Raw genomic sequence first — 23,104 nt, forward strand, 5'->3', positions numbered from 1 at the left:
TTATTATGGCCAAACTACTTTGGTCATAATTTGTTAAAGCAGCAATAGAAGAGCAATGTGGTATTTTTTTTCTGGTATTAAATGTAATTTTACTTGAAACTAACAAATCAAAAACTGAAATCGAGTAATTGCTGAACTGCAGATAAATGTTTCTTTACCACAAAAGATATTAGTTACTGGGGTGCCTGGGTGGCTCAGTTGGTTAAGTGTCCAACTCTTGGTTTCTTCTCAGGTCACAATCTCAGGGTTTGGGGATCCAGCACTGTGAACACTGAGTCAGTCTCCCTGCTCAGTCCCTCTAGGTGTAAGGTTAGATTGCTCATTTGAGCTTTTTCTTGTTTTTAATTTTTTTAAAAAATTTATTTATGATAGTCAGAGAGAGAGAGAGAGAGAGAGAGAGAGAGGTAGAGACATAGGCAGAGGGAGAAGCAGGCTCCATGCACCGGGAGCCTGACGTGGGATTCGATCCCGGGTCTCCAGGATCGCGCCCTGGGCTAAAGTCAGGCACTAAACTGCTGCGCCATCCAGGGATCCCTTTTTCTTGTTTTTGAGGTAGGCCTGCATTGCTATATATTTCCCTCTTAGAACTGCTTTTGCTATGTCCCAAAGATTTTGCACCATGTATTTTTATTTTCATTTGCTTCCATATATATTTATTTCTTTGTTGATTCATTGGTTGTTTAATATCATGTTGCTTAGCCTCCACGTCCTTGTGTGTGTTGCAGGTTTTGTTTTTTTTGTTTGTTTGGTTTTTTTTGTTTGTTTTGTTTTTGTGATTGATTTCTAATTTCATACCCTTGTGATAAGAAAAGATGCATGGTATGATTTCACTTTAAAAAATGTATTGAGACTTGTTTTGTGGCCTAACATGTAATTTGTTCTGGATAATGTTCTATTTGCACTTGAAAATAATATGTATTGTTGTCTTTTAATTGAATGTCTTGTATATATATCTATTATATCCATCTGACCTAATGGGTCATTCAAAGACATTTTTTTACTTATTGATTTTCTGCCTAGATGTGGGATATTAAAGCCCCTTACTATTATTGTGTTACCATCAATTTCTCTCTTTATGTCCGTTAATGTTTGCTTTATGTATTTAGATGCTCCAATGTTGGGTGTATAGATATTTACGATTGTTATATCCTCTTGTTGGATTGATCCCTTTATCATTATGTAATGCCCTTTTTTGTCCCTTGTTGCAGTCTTTGTTTTTTTGTTTTGCTGGTTGTAAGAATTGCAACCCTCTGGCTTTTTGTTTATTACCATTTGTATGGTAAATGTTTTTCCATCCCTTCACTTTCAGTGTGTATGTGTCTTTAAGTTTGAGATGCATCTCTTGTAGGCAGTGTATGGATGGGTCTTGTTTTTTTTTTATATATATTTTTTTATTTTTTTTATTTATGATAGTCACTGAGAGAGAGAGAGAGAGAGAGAGAGAGAGAGAGGCAGAGACATAGGCAGAGGGAGAAGCAGGCTCCATGCACTGGGAGCCCAACGTGGGATTCGATTCTGGGTCTCCAGGATCATGCCCTGGGCCAAAGGCAGGCGCCAAACCGCTGTGCCACCCAGGGATCCCGGGTCTTGTTTTTTATCCATTCTACCACCCTGTGTTTTTTGGTTGGAGCATTTAGTCCATTTACATTTAAAGTAATTATTGATAGTTTTGTACTTATTGCCATTTTGTTACTTGTTCTCTGGTTGTTTCTGTGGTTCCTCTCTCTTCCTTTCTTCTTCTCTTGCTCTCTTTTTTTGTGATTGATGAGTTTCTGTAGTGTAATGTTTGACTTTCATTCTCTTTATTTTTGTGTATCTATTTTAAAAATTTTGGGTTTGTGGTTACCATGAGGTTCATATATAACATCCTAAGTGTATAGCAGTCTATATTAAGTTGATGGTTATTTAAGTTTAAAAGCATTCTAAAAAAAACCCAAGCTATTTTACTCCCTCCTCCACATTGTATGTGTATGCTGTCATATTTTACATGTTTTATTTATAATTTTCTTATGTCTAATTATAGCCCTTTCTTTTCCACTTAAAACAAGTCCCTTTAACAATTCTTATAAGGCTGGTGTAGTGATGATAAACTTCTTTAACTTTTTTTTGTCTGGGGAACTCTTTATCTCTCCTTCAAATCTAAATGATAACCTTGCCAGGAAGAATATTCTTGGTCATAAGTATTTTCCTTTCAGCACTTCTATTATGCCATGCTCTACTGGACTGCAAAGTTTCTGCTGAAAAATCAGCTGATAACCTTATAGGGTTTTCTTTGATGAAACTTTTGTTTCTCTCTGCTTTTAAAATCTGTCTTTAACCATTGACATTTCAATTGTTATGTGTGACAGTGTGGACTTCTTGGGTTCATCTTATTTGGAACTCTCTGTGTTTCTTTTTTTTTTTTTAATTTTTATTTATTTATGATAGTCACAGAGAGAGAGAGAGAGAGAGGCAGAGACACAGGCAGAGGGAGAAGCAGGTTCCATGCACCGGGAGCCTGACGTGGGATTCGATCCCGGGTCTCCAGGATCGCGCCCTGGGCCAAAGGCAGGCGCCAAACCGCTGCGCCACCCAGGGATCCCCCTCTCTGTGTTTCTTGAACCTGATGTCTATTTCCTTTCCTAGGTTAGGGAAGTTTTCAGCTATTCAAGTAAGTTTTCAAGTAAGTTTCAAGTAAGTTTTTTATTTCTTTTACTCTGTCTTCTTTTGGGACCCCTATAATGGGATGTTTGTTTGCTTGATATTGCCCAAGACATACCCTAACTTATTCTAATTTTTAAATTCTTTTCTCTTTTTGTTTTCAGCTTGGGTGCTTTCCATTACCCCATTTTCCAGATCACTGATATGTCCTATTTTTGCTAATCTACTGGTTTATTCCCTCTAGTGTGTTTTTTATTTCAGTTATTGTATTTTTTTAGCTCTGATTGGTTCTTTTTTATGTTTTCTTTTTTTAAAAAAGGTTTTATTTATTTATTCATGAGAGACATAGAGAGAGAGGCAGAGACATAGACAGAAAGAGAAGCAGGCTCCTCCGGGGGACCCCAGTGTGGGACTTGCCCAGGACCATGACCCGAGCTGAAGGCAGACACTCAACCACTGAGCCACTCAGGTGTCCTGTATATTTTCTGTCTCTTTACTGAAGGTCTCACTGAGTTCTTCCATTGTTTTCTCCAGCTTGGTGAGTATCTTTATGATCTTTAAAATATCAGGCATATTGCTTATCTGTGTTTCATTTCATTCTTTTCCTGAGGTTTTATCTTGGCCTTTGTTTTGGAGCATATTCCTTTCACTCCTCCTTTTGCTTAACTTTCTATTTGTTTCTCTGGATTAGGTGGAACAACTACTCCTAAACTTGAAGAAATGGTCTTGTATATGGTTGTCCCCTATATAGACTGTGTGTATTTGGTGACCTTTCACTGGCTTGCTGGAACTGGCTGGTGTGGGCTGGGGCATCTCAGGACTCTCCATGTAGTGGGCACCCTGGCAAGATAGCTAAAGCTGAAGTGGGTGCAAGCCAGGAGGTCTCAGGGTTCTATGCATAGAGGTCACCTTGGCAGAAGAGCTGAAGCTGAAGTAGATGTAAAGTGGGTCCTGGGGCATTCCTCTTAAGGGGCCCCTTGTCAAGGCAGCTACCCTTTAATTTAATTTTAAAATATAATTGTAAGAACAATTAACATGAAATCTGCTCTTTTAGATTTTTCAGTGTACTATAGTATTGTTGATTATAGGTAAATTGTTATACAGCAGATCTCTAGAACCTATCTTGCTTAGCTAAATCTTTATGCTCATTAATTAATAACTCCCCATTTCGCCCTTCCTCCAGCCCTTGGCAACCACCATTCCACTCTTTGATTTTTTGAATTTGAGTATTTTAAATGCCTCATATGAGTGAAATCATGCAGTATTTGTCTTTCTGTGACTGGTTTACTTCACTTAGCATAATGTTCTCAAGATTCATCCATGTTGTTGCAGATTATGAAAATTATGTTTTCCAAAATAAAAAAAATATTGAGAAGAGTGGCATTGTTTTACATTTTTACAATTTTTAAAAAGTAACTGGCTTAATAGAAGGCAGCTGGATTCTCATATCTGCTTTGCATTTAGACTTATTGTAACATTACATGTCATGTAGTATCTGGAAAACTCCACTCTGCACTCATGAGAGGATGCAAGTAAAAAAGGCAAATAAGATCTTAGTACTGTTATGGAAGTAGTTTAGATTTTAGACTCCCCTGAAAGGGACTTGGGGACTCCCAGGGCCCCTGAACCATTCTTTGAGAACTGTTCTTCTAGGCATGAAGTGAGACACTGGAAGCCAGCATTAAGTATTCCTGTATATCATGAATAATTTCTCTATTTGCACTGCCCTGTTAAACAATTTCTAATAAACTGGCATAAAGGATAATGAAACAGTAGGATCTCCTTTCATGAATATGATGCTCTAAGGTAGAAAACCTACTCTATTTGAATTTCATGGGTGTGAAATCATTAATAAGCAGAAATGATGTTGCCAGTGTTATTGTAATGGTCATAAAAGCTGCAGTCTTACTGAGATGATACACTTTATGCTTTAATCGACATCATTTTCATGTGCTAAGTAGGTGGATGCAAGATCTTGAAATTGTTTGAGGGGCCTCCTGTGGGGATAATTGTGTGGTGAAATGTATTCATTTACTTATGGATTTACCCCCAAAGAGCTTGGGAGTTTCTGAATCAATCACCCAAATGCTTGGCTCCAAGGTTTGCTAGATATAGCAGTTTTCACCACCAAGGATTCCCAAATCAGATGCAAATTGTCTGATAAATTGTTTTGTATTACTCTCACTTTTCAGAAAAATAGTCCTTGGAGAATTGTGGCATCAGCAAATGCAATCAGTGCTTTAGAGCAGGTTGATTTTCAGTTGTTATTGCTACAGAAATAAAAGTTTTGGATACTGGGAGGTATGGTTACAGTAAAGAGTGCTCTTTCCCCTGGAGGCACAGGATTTCAGCGCATACCTTCAGGTAGATTGTTCTCTGTCGACACTGATAAATTACACATATAGCTGTATCTATTCTTGTTTCTCTATGTTACAGTTTTAGATTAATATATTCCTCTTTTGTTTAATTTTCTCTTGGGAAGATCTGAAATTATTTTTAGTCCAATGGCCTATGAAAAATTAGGTTCATTTGACAAAGGCATGCAATGTACTAATGGAATAAACACAACTCTAGTTTTCTAATTTTGAGTAGAATACACAGCAAAAACACAGACAGGCCCAAACTTATATATCTTTATTATACCTCTTCCATTGTCAAGATTATTCTATCCTAATAAGTTTTCTGGGGGCTTTTCAATAGGATCGTATTCCTAAAGTCAGAAATGCATAACATTTTCTCACTAATAATTTTCTTCCTCCCTGTTGTTTAAAATAGTCATTTTCATTTGATTGAGGGAAGGAATACAATACTTAAGTAATTTGCATTGTTTTGTTTTTATAAATTTGTCTTGTTAAATATTTTGGTAATGATTATCACACCATTTTAACTATGAATTTTGCTTGTGTTTTAAATGGAGTTTTACAATTGATTAAATAGGAGAAACCACTACCATTTATAAAATGCAAAATCTATTTTCCCCTTTTGTTTGTCTTAGAGATTTTTATCTTACCAAGGATCATGCAATTGGATATATCTTTTTTTTCTTAAGATTTTATTTATTCATGAGAGACACACAGAGAGAGGCAGAGACACAGGCAGAGGGAGAGGCAGGCTCCTCGCAGGGAGCCCCATGCAGAACTCCGAACACCCGGAACTCCTGGGACTCCAGGATCACACCCTGAGCCGAAAGGCAGACTCTCAACCACTGAGCACCCCAGGCATCCCGGATGTATCTTCTTAACTTTGTTTTTTTACATAACAAATACAAGAAAGAAACCTGCATTGTATAGTGAGAAATCAAGAGATACAGAATAAGATCTGAGGCTGAGTCCAGGCCTCTCCCACTGGCTGTATGACATTAGACAAGTCCTCTAACTTTTCCAAGTCTCAAAGTATCATCTATAACATGGATTCTGAGAATCTATTCCCAGGCCACTCATTTTGACACACCAGTTGCCCAAGGCTAAGCAACTATCAGCCACCTCACCTGAAGTGTTACACCTGCCTCTGGCTAATCTCTAACCTCCAACTAGTTTATTCTATATATGGCTGCCAAAATGATCTTTTAAGAATGTAGATTGTCATTGCTTGCTTAAAGTTCTTCAGTGGCTCTCCTTTGTGTTTCACATACAAAATAGAAAATCTTTCACGAGGCCCACAGGGCCCCTACTTACCTGCTCCTCGCTTCGCCAGCCTCACCCAATGTTATGCTCCATCCTCATGTTAGGTTGACTGGTCATCCTAGGTTGCCTGGGACTTTCTCATTCCTGAAAACTGGAATGATTGGCCCCTCTACTCCTGGTAGTCAGCTACACTGGCTTCCTTTGTTTCTTGAGTGTACCCACATCTTGCCCACCTCAGATCCTTTGCAAATGCTGTTTCTCCTGGAAATTACATTATTTTATCTCTCTGTGTACCTGGCCTATGCCAATTTATTCTTCAGGCCTCAATTTAAATGTCCTGTTCTCAGAAAATCCTTCCCTCAGCCGCAGATGTAAATTAGATCTGTGAAATTAATAGAAAACAGCTATATTGTTTTCTGCCCCCAGTCTCTGGCACAGAGCTTCTAAAACCCTTGTAATTTCCTAAGTGATAAGAGTACTATTAGCATCTTTTGTTCTATTATTTGGTTTTTGACTCCGATTCATGAGACAGAGTTCCTAAATCCTTTGGAATTTCCACAGTAATAGAAATGTCTTTAGCTCTAATGAGATGACTCTTGATGGGCTCCTGGACTAGAAGGAGAGGCTGCTCCTAGCTCCACAGTTTGTGAATGATATTTACCTGGAGTGACCAGTAACTGCTTATTTTTATAGCAGAGGTAAATAAGTTTTCTTAAATGGTCAAGAGTGAATATTTTAGACTTTGCAGACCATACCATCTCTGTCACAGCCACTCAAATTTGCCATTATAGAGAGAAAACAGCCATAGATGGTATGGGCTATGATTGTGTTCTAATAACACTTTGTTGACAAAAGCAGGCATCCCAGACTTGGCCAACAGGCCCCAGTTTGCAGACCCTTAGTCTAAGTCATTTTCTGCCTATTGTCTTTGGATTCCAGGAACTTTGGTAGATGTGCTAACAACATTGGAAAATGTAAATTTGAAATGAAATTTGCTTTGCTAGATGTTCTCCTTTCCTTTATTGAAACTTGGCTTTAGCTTCACTGAAACAAACACTTTTAATACTGTTACCATGCAAATATACAGCACATCCATTTCTTCTTAGTTATTAAATAGCGCAAAATTAATTTTCTAGTGGGATGACTTAGCATTATTGCTGTTTGTGAAAAGAATTTGATGCAAATCAGTAGGCCTGCCCTGGGCTTTTCAGTTATGTGTTGGATGAGAACAATCACAGAGTGTAAAAACATACATGCTCTGAGGGAAGGAGCTAGATATTAACAGGAGAGGGCACTGGAACTTGTGCTTTAAAGATTTTTTTCTTCTCCATCATGGGTGCTGATTTCTTGGGAATGTTATCAACTCTAGAGGAGAATTCCGTAAACACCATGGCCAAACAATTCAATAGTACCTAAAGGGCTCAGTCCCGATCAAGAGCCCAAATGGAGCTACGGTTGGGGGAGATTGACTATCCTTAAGGAACTAAGCTCTATGCAGCAAGCCGATGGGCTTGGGTAGGCTGGGTGCAAGGCAAATCTAAAATTTCACTTGGTTTTGGAATTTGGGTTGGGTAAGACAAAGTCACAGTTGGGTGATCAAATTAAAAATGTAAATGGTAACTAAGAAGTGAAAGTGTTGGTCCAAAATGTTGAGAACCAAGAAGTGTTTGGAGATGTTGGTCAGGTTAAATGCCTCAGGCACTTTCAGATAGAACAGGTAAGCACTGGGATTCCATTCCTTGTTTTTAGAGGACGCACATGACAGGAGGGTGTCTAATTGGAGAACCCACCATAAGGCAAACTAGAACTCTGAATAGGAAGCAAGTGTCAGAGAAATGTTTCCCTCATATAACAGCTGTGGTCAGTGTTCTGTCTATACCCCCTTCCATCCCTTTACCATTTTCTTGTGCTCATCTCCTACCTGTGTCTCTTTTGGTGGGAGGCGGTGGGGGGCTGCTCTTAAACTCCCAGAGGCTGCCTTTTCAGTACACAAAGAGAGCCACAAATGCCTGGGGATTTATTCCTTACTCTTACCTACCTCCTAAAAGTTCCCCAAGGCAGCCTTTTAAAAGTGACTAATGTGTGCTAGAGAATAAATGCTCAAATGCCTCCACCAACTGTTCCTAGAGCTCTGTGGGATTAAGCCAAGGTTGCCCCTTGTGGGACTCTGCTTGATACTGCTTGCATGGCCTCCTGCTCCCTGTCCCATTTCCTCACCCTCTACCAGTGTTTCCTAACAAATAATTCTGAGGAAGGCCCTTATCTCAGAATCTGCTTCTAGGGAAGTCAACCTATGACAACTAGTTTTTTTTTTTTTTCTTTTTTTAAGTTGGAAGTAGTTCTTGACTGTTAAAAGAGATCTAGTAGGGCAGGAGGGAGGTGTGCCTGGGTGGCTTGTTTTAGATCTGACTCTTAATATGGGCTTAGGTCTTGATCTCATGGTCATGAGTTCAAGTCCTGTGTTGGGCTCCAAATTATTATTTAATTTAATTTAAAAATAAATTTAAAAATGATCTAGTGGAGTTTTTCCTTATCAGTTTTTCCTGAATTAATTTTTAAAATTCATTTTAATGGTTTTATTAGTCTGCTGTTTCTGTCACAGGACCCCCATTTGAATCACTACATCAGTAATTGATAAAATAATTTTAATAAACCCCTGAGCTTTTTGTGCAGATACTTATTCTGTGGTCATGGCACGACACTGGGTACCCACACTTTTCAGTTAAAAGCCTTGTACAGATCCCATTCTGTACGGTGGCCTGTTTCCCTGGTGTCATTCGTGGTGGGCATCAGTATTATGACCCAAATAGCCAGTCAGACTTACCAGAGAGTTTGAAAACTCCAAACAAAATGAAGATGACAGGATTTTCTGAAAATGACCGTAAAGAGAACTCTACCAGACCTCTGTAGAGTTTACCATGAATACTTAGAGCCCAAGAGCTTTTCAAGGTAGGCAATAGATTCTGACAGTAGATTCTAGTTTCCATTTGTTAAGTAACTGGTCCCCAAGTCAACATTTAAGTGTTGAGATGGTGCTCAGTCCTGGAATTCTACTGTTTGGAACTTTTGCAACCTGAGTGAGAGGTCTGAGTTCTCTTTGCCAACTTCATTCATATTCTCTGTCAGAATCCAAGTTGGGAAAGAATATTCATGTTAGATCTTTTTTTTTTTAAGATTTATTTATTTATTCATGAGAAATACAGAGAGAGAGAGAGAGAGAGAGAGAGAGAGAGAGGCAGAGACATGGGCAGAGGGAGAAGCAGGTTCCCTGCAGGGAGCCCGATGTGGGACTCAATCCCAGATTCCGGGATCACGCCCTGAGCCAAAGACAGACATTCAACCACTGAGCCACCCAGGGATCCCCCTATTCCTTTTAGATCTTATGATGGTTAATTTTATAAGTCTACTTGGCTAGACTGTGGTACACCAGTGTTTGCTCCAACACCAGTCTAGATGTTGTGTGGAGGTATTTTTTTTAGATGTGCTTAACATTTCAATGAGTGGACTTTGAGTAAATCAGATTACTTAGTATATCATGGGTAGGCCTCATCCAATCAGTTGAAGATCTTAGGAGAAAAGACTGAGATCCCCCTCAGGAAGAAGCTGAGATCCCCCTCAGGAAGAAGGATTCTGCCTCCATATTGCCTTTGGACTCTAACTCTTACCTAGGCCTCCAACCTGCTCTCCTGCCCTACAGATTTTGGACTTGCCAGATTCCTACTACAATTATGAGAGCAAATTACTTAAAATAATTTGTCTCTCTGTCTCTGTTTCTCTCTCTCTCTCTCATATCCTATTGGTTCTGTTTCTTCAGAGAACTGTAACATAGATCCCATTAAATGCTCCCCAATTGGAGTTCCACATTCTGGATATTTCTCTGTTTAATCAGTTCATGCTCACCTTAATGTAGGTTATGGTGCATCTTAGTCTTGTATTTTTCTCCCCATGAGTTTTGTGAATACTTAGAATTCAAGCAATATGATGTGATGCTAAAAATAATTACATACTTACTTCCCCTAAATATAATTTTGACCACTTGGGGAACAATGTGAAATTTCATTAGGATCTGACTATTCAAATTCCTGTTTATCCTAATTATGAACCAAATTTTATTACATATATGTTTTTCACTTTACAATCCTTTTAGGGTTGAGATATCACTAACTTGGATATTGGGAGAGAGTTGTAGTGTAAAGTCTGTCATGATTCATTATGTAACCTCAATATAACAACCCAGTTATTTATACATGCTGATAAAATGAATATTCCCCCCCCCCCAAAAAAAAAAAGAAAGAAAGAAAAGTTAAACTTCTAGGTAATGTTTTTTTGTGGCCAGCCTCCAATATGCCCCACAATGATTCTTGCCTCCTGGTATTCATGCCCCTGCATGGTCCACTCCCAAACTGAATAGGACTGATCTGTGTAACCAGTTGGATAGTATGGAAATTGAAAAGTGTGTCCCCAAGGGTAGGTAACAAAAGATATTGCAGCTTCCACCTTGCTCTTTTGGATCATTCCCTCTGAGGGAAGCCAGCTACTATATTGTGAGGACACTTAAGCTCCCCTAAGTTCAAGGCTGTGTTCAAGGAACTAAGGTCTCCTGCCAGGAGCCACATCCCATAAGTGAGCTTAGAATTGGATCTTTCAGTTCCTATCAAGCCTTCAGATGTCTATAGTGCCAGAAGACTTCTTGGCCAAAACCTCATGATGATCCCTGAACCAGAACCTCCCAACTGAACCATTCCTGGATTTCTGACTCACAGAAAATGTGTGAGATAATAAATGTTTTTATAGTCTGGGGAGTACTTTATTATGCAGCAATAGATAACTAACACAGTATTTTTTGTTGAACGGCTCTTTCTAGTGACTTCCTATGTACAAAATTACATTTTAGCCTCCAGTTATGGCTCTAGACATTATTTGAAAGTGCTCTGTGGTATTTAGTAGTATGCATGTGGTAGAGATAGTGGTTGAGAAGAAGAAGAGCAGGACCTGGCATATGGTTAAGACGTAGAGGCTGTCATGAATTTAAAAAGTCACTTTAAAAAAAAAATAAAATAAAAATAAAAAGTCACTTTTTGCAAATATTGTTGCATTTGTGAGTATGTGACCAAATTGAGTGCCTACCTTTAAAGAATGGCCAAACAGAATTATGTAGTCAGCATGAACACTAAATTTGGAATGAGAAGACATGGTTTAGGGCCTGCCACTTTCAAATTAACTTAAAAATGTCAAGTAGCTCCAAATGTTATGTTCCTTGTCTGCAACATGGGGGGATAACACCACCCACCCATCTCATACCATGTTGTGAGGAAGCCTTAACTGAGAAAAAATATTTGAAAGCATTTTAATCGTGAAGAGTCATACAAAGATAAATAATCATTATTACTTACTATTTGGAGGATATGTAAATGGAAGCTTGTCTAGACCATGAAACAGTTCCTTTTAAACGTGGGTTTACCTTGCTCTCTAAGACCATATCTCATTCCACAGGAAGTAGCCAGGTCAAGAAAGGGCAGGTCACCCAGGAAATGCAACATTGCAATAGGAACTTCCTGAATTGGACCACAAAAAACGTGCCTAAACTGATGTGTATAGGATGCACTTCCTTTAACTAAAACATTGAAATGAATGCCATGCCCACAGTATCAGTACAGTAGAGTCCCCTCGTGTTTTTGTGATCATTGACCCATCTTGCCATATTCAGTTTTCCTGTTCACACTGGTGAGCTAAGCACATCCTCGCCAGCAAGCATCTTCTGGCAGTTTCCTGAGTGCCTCCAGCTGGCCACTTAACTGTGGGGTGCTGCCAATGGGAAGCAAACATTTTCCAGGAGAATAGAGGTGGAAAAGAGAAATTATAACTTCAAGATTTCATTGGAGAGGAAATCCTTTTTGGCTCACAAGGTGTTGTTTCTGCCAACAAACAAATTGCTAAATGCATTCCGCAACGGAGCCTCTGTTAATGAGGAGGTACAGCCAAAGAAAAATAAGAAGGTGACAGAGGCTTCCTTTTGATAGCACTTTAAATTCCTCAGCTTTGTGAAAATCTTACTGTAATCTCACTTCTTGACAAATACTTGGTGGCTAGGAGCAGAAAGCAGTAGTCGAATCCCTTGCTACTCAAAGTGTGGTTCGTGGACAAGCAGCGTCTCTGTCGCTCCGAGCATGTCAGAAATGCAGACTCTCAGGCCCCACTTCAGATCTGCTAGTCAGAATTCATATTTCATCCAGTTTCCCAGATGATTCATATGCAAGCCGATTTAGTCCGTTACTACATGTTGTACATTTGCAAGCCTTAGAGCAGGAACAACCTGAAACCATCTAGTTCAGGCTCCCTGTATTTTCCCGTGAGAGAGAGGGTTCTCCAGCTTGTATTATTTCTCTGCATCTGGTGGAGAAAAGACAAACTTTACCTACTTATTTTGACTTTTGCTCTCCAAACCAGAAAAACAAGTTCAGAGGAATGTTACAGGTTTGCCTAAGGGAGAATCACCTTGACATGCAGAATAAAAGCACAGACTTCAGAGCGTGAGGAAGACCTATTTCCAAGTGGATCATTGAGCTTATTTCTGTCATGTGTGTGTGGGGGCGGGGGAGGGGAGCCTTTTGTGAGCTTGATCAAATAGATGTCACTAGAAGAAAAACTTAGAGCAGAACCTGCTGTCTATATATATATATATATATATATATATATATATATATATATATATAAAGGCACTCTACTGTACTTAATTTAGCTCTCCTTACAGAAAGGGTCATGAATATGCATTTTGGCTGAGAAAATTTTTTCATAGCCTCATGTGTGATGCTGCAGGCTAAGCTAATCAACGTGGCTAATTTTAGCCTTAGTTTTGAGGCTTTATTTTAGAATAGGTCACAGTACTAGTACTAACCTATAGCTTATTGCGTGAGAGAATAAAGCATCAAAAAGATATAAAACCAAGCAACTGCCACCCACCCCTGAAGACTATAAATGTATTGTTTGTAATTGAGATTTAATTCCCCCTAGAGTTAGTGATATGATTAATAAAGTGGACCTATGTGATGAAAGACATTGTCTACTGCGGGGATTTAGGAGGATCATGAGCTGCCTTTCTCTGGGATGAAGGGTAGGAGATGAATATCTATTAAAGCTCTACTTGTCACTGGGTGACATATGGAAGTGTTGAATCACTATGTCTTATACCTGAAGCTAATACTACACTGCTGGTTAACTGGAATTTAAATAAAAACTGAAAAACAAAAAAGCTCTACCTGTAGGCACTATATAAAAGAAAGTGGAAAAGGCATCTTGTAGATGAGAAGGTTTGATTTGATAGGTCCTTTGAAGTGGCTCTGGGAACATGCAGAGGAGGCCCAGGGCTAGGGTGGATCAGGTCACTGCCTCCACCTGCTAGGTCCAGGGCTATGAGGATTGGAAAACCTTCTGGGGCCTCGTGGCTGTGGAGGGTGTGCTGGCCAGGGGAGGAGCAGAGGGTCAGAGCGAAGTGACTCACATCCCAGGGCTTCAAAGAAATCTAGCCAAATCCGAACTGGAAGCTATAATCCAACACAGCTAAACATGCAAAGGAGGACACTCTAGAACAGAACTGTCTGGTAGGACTTCAGCGATGATGGAAATATTCTTATCACAGATGTCTTCCAAGTGCTTGAGGTGTGGCCAGTGCAACTGAGGAACTGAATTTGTCTTTTTTTTTTTCATTGTAATTAATTTTGATTTAAATAACCACATGTGCCTGGTGGCTACCATATTGGACAAGGCAATTCTAGAAGGGGAGTTCTTTAAAGAAATGAAGTTAGAAAACAAATGTGAGTTCAGAGGAAAAATGTTAAGTCCAGGTTATAAAAGCCAAGGTCCTGATCTAAAGGCACATATGAGAACCATCTGGAAAGCATCAGAAAAATAAAAGTGCTTGGACCCAGCCCAGGGCCACCCAATCAGAATCCCCTTTGGCACGTATTTAACTGAGAGCTACCAGATTCATTGCTATGAGGAGGCTGGTCTGGGAAAGAGAGGTGCATCCAGGTGATGGCAGGCTTTGACTGCCAAGCTGAAGATTTCATATTCAGTTTCATTAGCAGTGGAGGAGCCCTGCTAGGGGAAGAGTGACATGGTAGTAAGTGCTTTAGACAGGACTTGTGGTAGCTGGTGTAAGATTGGAGGTGATTGCAAGAGTTGAGTGTTAAGAGATATCTGGAGTGTTCATTTCTGCCTTGGAGTGTCAGTGTGTTCATTTCTTTTTTTTTTTTTTAAAGATTTTATTTATTTATTCAGAGAGAGAGAGAGAGAGAGAGAGAGAGAGAGGCAGAGACACAGGCACAGGCACAGGGAGAAGCGGGCTCCATGCAGGGAGCCCAACATAGGACTTGATCCTGGGTCTCCAGGATCATGCCCTGGGCCGCAGGCGGCACTAAACTGCTGCGCCACTGGGGCCGCCCCCGTGTGTTCATTTCACTGAGGGATGTCCATATCCTTCCCTGGACTGAACATTGGTTCAAAATGTTCTCTAGCAAATATGCTGCTCTAAGCCTCCAGCCCCACTAAATGTTATGGTGATTGAAAATTACACTTGCTTCCCACAGTCCCAGAAGGGGGCTGTTTGTAATGAAATAGAGATGCAGCAGCATTTGGAATGTGGAGTAAGAGCCACTCCAGGACTTCCAGCTGGAGCCCATGGTCTCCATAAAATGACTCACCATGGAAAATAATGATTGCTGCCCTCCTAGTGGACCCGTCCCCCTCCATGACTCCTGAGCTCCCACGAGAGATCTTAATAGCTGCTGATGGGAACTAGGACACCCTGAGAACTAGGCCCAGCTGATGAGTCACTGCATAATCATGAAAAACCGTTTCATGGTTCACAGTGGGGGGAGAGATGGCTTTTAAAAATTGAAAAGGACAAATAAAATCCAATGTATGTTGAAGTTTAGAAATTGACAAAATGCCTTTGCCAAAACAGAGAATTTCTTTTCTTCTAATGGTGCAGGGGAAGGTATGTCCAGGGGTGACAGACGGAGGGAGTACCTTTATTAGCTTCCGGGAGCATGGAAGCCTTGGGTCTCAGCGATGGTATTTATCTACTTGGTGGAGTCCAGCTGTCTTCCTGAAAGACAGGTTGCCTCTGCCTGAGGAGTTTGCTCTCGCTCTGCCATTGGCCCTTCATGCATAAATGCTTCTTTTACGAACCAATAAATGTAACCCAGACATCGGTTTAGAGGCCCTGGCCCAAGATTCTTTAAGCTTGGCTCAACTGAAGCTTGTCCAGAGCTCTCTTGGTAATTGCTGTGCAGGCTCCCTCCACCTCTGTCTCAGGTACTGTGGCTGGTGGCCTCCCCTGGCACTTACTGATTCAGACCTCAACTGTGTAGCTTCTCCACCTACTATGCTAAGTGTCTGATGAGTTTAGCATCTCACAGAGCACATTGCCTTTCCAGCAGCTTGCCGGCCCTGACCCCTCCCACTCTCCTTCCCTACCTCTTCTCTGGAGTAAGGCCAAAGCCCTCCTCTTGTCTCTGGCAGAAGGGACCGTATTTTCTTACCCTGCACTCTTGTCAGGTATTTTTCTAAAAACTTACAATTGGGTGCTTGCTTCAGCAGCACACTTGCTAAAATTGGAATGATAGATGCTTACATTTTGTACGAGTGATATGAAGAAAACTAATATTTTTCTACCTGCTCAGGGAATAGTGCTGGGCATTTATTAAGCACTTACTGTGTTCTGGACACTATGCTAGATAGAGCATTGAAGAAAGCTCTGAGCAGAGCAAGTAGATTAGACCTCAAGAGATAAAAAATTTAGCTGTCTGAGATATAATTGATATCTGACAAATGACTCAGTTTAGCAGTCTCCAGAGGTGTGGGCTCTATTGTTTTCTAGAAAGACTTGAGGATTAAATGTATAATATAAAAGAATGCGACCTTGCTGGCACCTGTTTTCCTTTAAGTGGTATTTACTTAATTGCATAGCATCACTTATCTTTTGTAAAATTGTATGTCATAGCCAAGAGTTAATGTATCATTATTATAACACCCCCAAGTCTTCGGTTGGGTTCCTTATATGCAGAGCCTCAGATGGTTATTCTGGTGTATGTGTTTTATTGAGGGAGAGCTCTAGCGTTGGGGTGAAGGGTATGTCTAGACAGGGCAGCAGCGGAAGGAGCCTGATTCCCACAGCAAGCTTTGGAGCAGGACTGATACCAGGAGCTGGCTTCACCTTAAGTCATTTAGTCATTGGCTAGGGCTGCACTCCCAGGCAGAGACAGCACATAACCTCTTTGATAAGGAAATTCTTTAATCTGAGAGCAGTTGTCTGGAGAAGGGGACATTTGTGCCTTATTAGCCATTGTTATGAGCTGAATTGTATTCCCCTAAAATGCATATGTTGAACTCTAACCCCCAGTACCTCATAATGTGACTCTTTGGAGATAGGGCCTTTAAGGAGGTGATTATCTTAAAATTAGCATGCACCCTAATCCTTTCTGGCTGGTGTCTTTGTAAGAAGAGATTAGGATACTGACTATCACCAGGAGGACCAGTGCACAGAGAGAGGGTCAACCATCTGCAAGCCAAGGAGAAACCAAACCTGCTTGATCTCAGACTTCTAGCCTCCAGAACTATGAGAAAATGCATATTCATTGTTTAAGCCTCCCAGTCTGTGGCATTTTGTTGTGGCAGCCCAAGCAGACTAACGCAGCAGCCAACATGCACAGCAGCTGGAGGATGTGTGTGCCAATATGTGTCTGGTAAGGAGGTTTGGGTGGCACATCAGTAGTATTCATTTACACCCACTTACAAATTAGAAAACTGACCAGAGAAGTGACATGGGTTACCCAAGGTCACATAGCCAATAACAGATGCCAGATTTGAACCTCAGTCTGACCCCACAGTTTATCTTCTTAATCTCTACTTTTTATCCTGGTGGGAGGCAGCCTTTCTCAGAAGCAGCAGACATAACCAGTTAACTTGTACTTCATTCTGTGTTTTTTATCCCAGTCTGTCCCCACCTTACATAAGACAGAGCTCCCTGGGGAAACTGAGGCAGCTCAGCATTGACAGTGTCTGTAACTGAGTGCCTTCTCAAGACATTCTCTCACCCAGTAGTTTTGGGAATGTTGTAGCATATTAATCACAGGTTTCTTCTACATATGAGATGATGTCTTTATTTAAAATGTTTTCATAAAAAATGTTTTCATTAAAAAATGGATTAAGGCAATCTTTTTCACACCCACAAGTGCCATTTTTAGGAAAATAAGAAATTCTGAGAACTGCCTTGTCAGTGTAATAATAACTATTGTCATTCTGAGCACTGCTGCTTCCAATTTATAATGGAAGAACATGGTCTTTAGAGGCCACATAAAGATCTAACAATAGATCAGTTTGTTCTTATTATAGCCTGTGTTCAATATTTTCTGGCTCATAATAAAGCCATTGCCCACTTCAGAAAACTAGGAAAGAAAGGAAAAATAAAGAAGGGCATCTCTGGGCAGCTGCCTGCCACAAGGTCCCCTACACACTCCCAGCAAGCCCCGCCACAGGTGACATAGAGAGCATCCTCTCTTTATGAGGAGATAACAGGCATAGGGAGAAGCATTTTAAAAAATATCTTGTGGATATTGTTGACTTCCTAGAGAAGAGGCAGAAAAGTGTGAGTGAATCTGTTGGATTTCCCAAATCATAAGTCACTTGGTCACCAGTTCTGACAGTATTATTAGATGTGCGAAGAGAGGCTTGCAGCTGGAGCACAGTCTGGGCCCCTGGAGAAAGCCACAGTCTACTAGGGAGTGCCATCGCACGCTGGGTACTCTGACTCAGATACAGCTGGAGATGTTAGTATGGTGAAGACATTTGTTACTATTCCAAGTTATGATTCCATCGGAGATATAAGTTCAAAGTCTGTGCGGGAGAGGAGAGAAAGAAGGGTCTAAGAGAAAAAAAATCTTTTTTTTTTTTTTATATTTTTTATTTATTTATTTTTATTTATTTATGACAATCACACAGATAGAGAGAGAGAGGCAGAGACACAGGCAGAGGGAGAAGCAGGCTCCATGCACCGGGAGCCCGACGTGGGACTCGATCCCGGGTCTCCAGGATCGCGCCCTGGGCCAAAGGCAGGCGCCAAACCGCTGCGCCACCCAGGGATCCCAAAAAAAATCTTTATATTCCCTTTCCCCCTTCTCCTTTCCCTCCCCAAAATACAGATTAGGAAATTCCTTCCAGGAGAAGAAATGTGTGGGAGATATCAGAAAGGGACACAGAACATAAAGACTTCTAACTCTGGGAAATGAACTAGGGGTGGTGGAAGGGGAGGAGGGCGGGGGGTGGAGGTGAATGGGTGACGGGCACGGAGGGGGACACTTGACGGGATGAGCACTGGGTGTTATTCTGTATGTTGGTAAATTGAACACCAATAAAAATTAATTTATAAAAAAAAAAAAAAAACAAAAAAAACAAAAAACAAAATGGCCCAAAGCCAGCTATGCAGCAGTAGAATGATAATTACAAAGAGTTGAGGTGGTAAGGTGTGATTCTGAGCCCCTATGTAGGAGCAAACAAGCTGTGTATGAGCCCGTTTCAAAAGTAAAATCAGGGACGTCTGGGTGGCTCAGTGGTTTAGCGTCTGCCTTTGGCCCAGGGTGTGATCCTGGAGACCCGGGATGGAGTCTCACATTGAGACTCCCTGCATGGAGCCTGCTTCTCCCTCTGCCTGTGTCTCTGTCTCTCTCTGTGCCATTCATGAGCAAATAAATAAAATCTGTTTTTTTAAAAGTAAAATCAGAGGGGTGCCTTGGTGGCTCAGTTGGTTAACGGTCTGACTATTGATTTTTGGCTCAGGTCATGATCTCAGGGTTATGCGTTCGAGACCCATGTCTGGCTTCACGCTGGGCATGGAGTCCACTTAAGATTTTCTCTCTCCACCCCTGCCGTCCCCACCCTCAGTTATGCATGCCCGCACACTTGCTCTCTCTCTCTTTCTCTCTCTCTCAAAAAAAAGTAAAGTCAGGGAGCATTTTTGGTAACATTGACATTTCTGAAATGCTTCCCTTAATCAAATTGTAGGGGAAAAAAAAAAAAAAAAAAGGAAATTCCTTCCATGAAATACTATGTGGTAATTCGAAAGTCCTTATCTCTTAGACATGTAGGCGTTTGTTTATTTGACAATAAGTTTGGAGTATCTGCTTTAAGCCATGAGTTGAAGAAACCATAGGGAACAGGTTTGGCTCCTGCCTCCTAAGAGTTTATCAACTGGGGATATCAGTAGAAGCTACTTTTATTTGAGTGGACAGTAAGTTCCAGTCATTGTGCTAAATTTGTGGTTCTTTACTTAGGCGTATATCAGGATCCCCCTGCAGGGCTTGCTACAATGCAGATTGCTGGACCCTCACCCCAGTTTCTGATTCGATAAGTCTGACAGGCCTAAGAATTTGCTTTTCTTTCTTTCTTTCTTTCTTTCTTTCTTTCTTTCTTTCTTTCTTTCTTTCTTTCTTTCCCTCCTTCCCTCCCTCCCTCCCTCTCTCTTTCTTCTTTCTTTCTTTCTTTCTTTCTTTCTTTCTTTCTTTCTTTCTTTCTTTCTTTCTTTCTTTCTTATTTCTTTCTTTCTTTCTTTCTTCTTTCTTCTTTTTTCTTTCTAAAATATTTATTTTTTTATTCATGAGACACACACACACAGAGAGAGAGAGAGAGAGAGAGAGGCAGAGACATAGGCAGAGGGAGAAGCAGGCTCCCTGCGGGGAGCTCAATGCAGACTCAATCCCAAAACTCCGGGATCATGCCCTGAGGTGAAAGCAGATGCTCAACCGCTGAGCCACACAGGTGTCCCTGAGAATTTGCTTTTCTTTTCTAGTAGGATCCCAGGTGATGTTTTTCTGGGGACCACCCTTTGAAAACAATTGTGCTAAGCTCATGACATGCATCTGCTCATAGCATACCAATGGTTAGAATCATTCAGGATAGTAGTTGGCACCCGAGGTTGAGGTATTCCTGCTACATAGCTATGTTCCTTTAAAGGAAACTTGGTTTTGACTTTAGGCAAAGTTCTTGTTTTATTGCCTCTTTTTTAGAAAAAAAATAATGCGTTTTCTCGACCATTGCAGAAGTTTGAAGAACTGTTGCAATAATAGGCAAAATATCAGGAAATTTCTCATTAAACAGTTGCTCTTGTATGTCACTTTCTCCTTGAGGGTCCTAGGAGGTAGAACGGTAGTTGTTAAAGTGTGTTGCCAAACTGGCAGCAGCATCCTGTAGACTATCGGGCCCCACCTTATACCACTTACCTCTGAAACACGGGCATAGGAATCTGTTTGAACAGGCCTCCAGGGGAGTCCTGAGGAACACTGCAGTTCAAGCACATCTGAGGTTGAGGATAGTGACAGTTAGGCTGAGTCTGAGCAAGGGCCCCTGGCATTCACTATTCCCAGCCCCTTTCAGATAGTTCACCATGATGACGAAGCTTCAGTTTTCCCATCTCATCAGTCAGAAGTCTATCCCTTGTTGTTCAACACCTTTCAGAGTGGTGGGGAAAGACAATCATGACTTTTATCCATGACATGTTGTTTTGTTTTGTTTAAATATTTTATTTATTTATTCATGAGAGACACACAGAGAGCCAGAGACATAAGCAGGAGAAGCAGGCTCCATGCAGGGAGCCTGATGTGGGACTCGATCCTGGGACTCCAGGATCATGCCCTGAGCCGAAGGCAGACACTCAACCACTGAGCCATTCAGGGGTCCCAACCCATGACATAGTTTTACTAGCAAAGATAAAAATTCCTAGCTAACCATGAAATAGCACCATTCAATGGGAAAAAGATAGGATTCAGGTTATTTGTGTTCTAATCAAGTGTCCACCCTACATACAGCTATGTGACTTTCAGTTGATAATTAGCCTGTCTGAACCTCATTTTCATTACCTGAAAAATGAGATTGAAATGTCCTGATCTAACCTGAATAACTGTTGCAACGATTAAATGGAATAATAGGTATGAATGTGACTTTGCAAAGTGTAAAGTGCTGTAATTAGGAATGCTCACTCATAGGTTTGTTCTTCCCCAACAGTAAAATGGGGTTAGTGCTCTAAGACTCCCAGAAATCATGAGTAGTTGAGAAACTAATGGCACACATCTTGTTTGCCATTGGCAAACAAGAGAAGTTTGAATTCTTCTCAAGCAAAGCTTATTTCTTCATGTTTTGGGTGTATAACATATAAGGTTGAAAGATGTAGAGATATTATATTCTTATGTATTTTATTAGAGTGCATCTATGTAATACTACATGATAATACTTTTATTTGAACTAGTCACATCCTAGAGCAGTGGTTTAGATATTGTGGCTCCAGGCCAGTAGCACTAGCGTCCCCTGGCAACTTATTTGAAATGTACATTTTCAGTCATCACTGCTGAATCACCCACCAACTGGGTGAGGCCAAATGCTCTGTTTTATAACAAGCCCTGCAAGTGGTCCTGATGCTCACTTAAGTCTTAAAGGAAGGCATTTATCAGGGTCTCTTTTATTTTTAATGATTTTATTTATTTATTTGAGAGACAGATCAGGAGGGAAAAGGAGAGCACTAGCAGGGGGAGAAGCAGAGGGGATGGGAGAGAATCGCAGGCAGACTCCATGCTGAGCGTGGACACCGACTCAGGGCTTAGTCTCACTACTGAGATCACGACCTGAGCCGAAACCAAGAGTCAGTCACTCAACCCACTGAGCCACCCAGGGGCCCCTATTAAGATCTTAATTGAAGGGTCTGGCCAACAGCATGCTTTTCATGAAACAGACTGATTGCTTCTCTTTTTCTGTGTCATGGATCTGCAACAACTGCACCCAAGCTGAGGCAGCCATAATTGGATTCCTTCATAAACACGCTGTCGCTGCCCACCCAGCCTAGTAGAGATCTGGAATGCCGCTCCAGTGCATCCGTTATGAGGCTGACTTCAGGGTGTGAGGAAATTAAAGCTATTTATCACAGACCATTTTCCCTCAATGACAGGAGAAATGAGCCTTAGCCTAACAAGGCTTCAAATTGGGCCCACGTACAAAAAACACATAGCTTGATGAACACAGTTTGAGCAGGCTTATGTTTCTTTTGACTTTTCCTTTTGAAAATGGACTCTCTTCTGAGCTGCACCAAGACACTGGTGCTTGTTTAAGAAACACTGGAGGTGGATTCAACCTGGTTTGTCTCATGACGTAGCTATAAGTGGCATGATGGCACTTTCCCATGACCATTTCTTCCCTTCCTCTCTCTCCTGGGAAGGGATCCTTGGTAAGAGAGGGAATCATTCCTCTGAGACTGAGACTGTGCATAAGGAGCCATGTTATGGGGGGGGGGAGCTTGGTATTTATCAAGAGAACGATTTATCTGTATGATTTGGCCCACTGCCTTCTTGCCCATTTGAGATGGGTACAGTATGGATTTTGAGAAGTGATTCTATTTTTTTTCGTGTGTGTGTGTGTATAATTAAACTTGGTATGTATTTGTGATTATCTAATATATTTCTTCCTGGTGTTGTGCATTACAGGCAAAACATATACAGAGATTTATGTCACATGTTAATAACCGACATCTCTTTGATGCCTACCTACCATGTACACAGTGCTTTGCTTCCATTATACTAATTAATGTTCACAATAGTTCTAAGAAATGGTTACCATTATCTCCATTTTATAGATGAGAAAACTGAAGTGCAGGAAGTTTAAGAACCGATATTAGAGCTTCGATTTAAATGTAGGTCTTTTGGATTCCAAAGCCAGCATTCTCAACCAGTGTTTTTCAAATTATGTGTTGAGAAATCAGCTTAACAAGTTGCAACTAGCAATGTAAAAAAAAATTGAATCAAATG

The 23,104-nt window shown here is 40.7% G+C and overlaps 1 protein-coding gene across 3 annotated transcripts in view; it reads left to right on the forward strand.

Moving 5' to 3' along the window:
* Nucleotides 1-23,104, forward strand: part of NEK11 (NIMA related kinase 11) — a 236,405-nt gene that overhangs the window by 121,319 nt on the left and 91,982 nt on the right. The window lies entirely within an intron of this gene.

The sequence above is a fragment of the Nyctereutes procyonoides genome, unplaced genomic scaffold, assembly GCF_905146905.1.
Source record: "Nyctereutes procyonoides isolate TBG_1078 unplaced genomic scaffold, NYPRO_anot_genome, whole genome shotgun sequence".
Taxonomy (NCBI): Eukaryota; Metazoa; Chordata; class Mammalia; order Carnivora; family Canidae; genus Nyctereutes; species Nyctereutes procyonoides.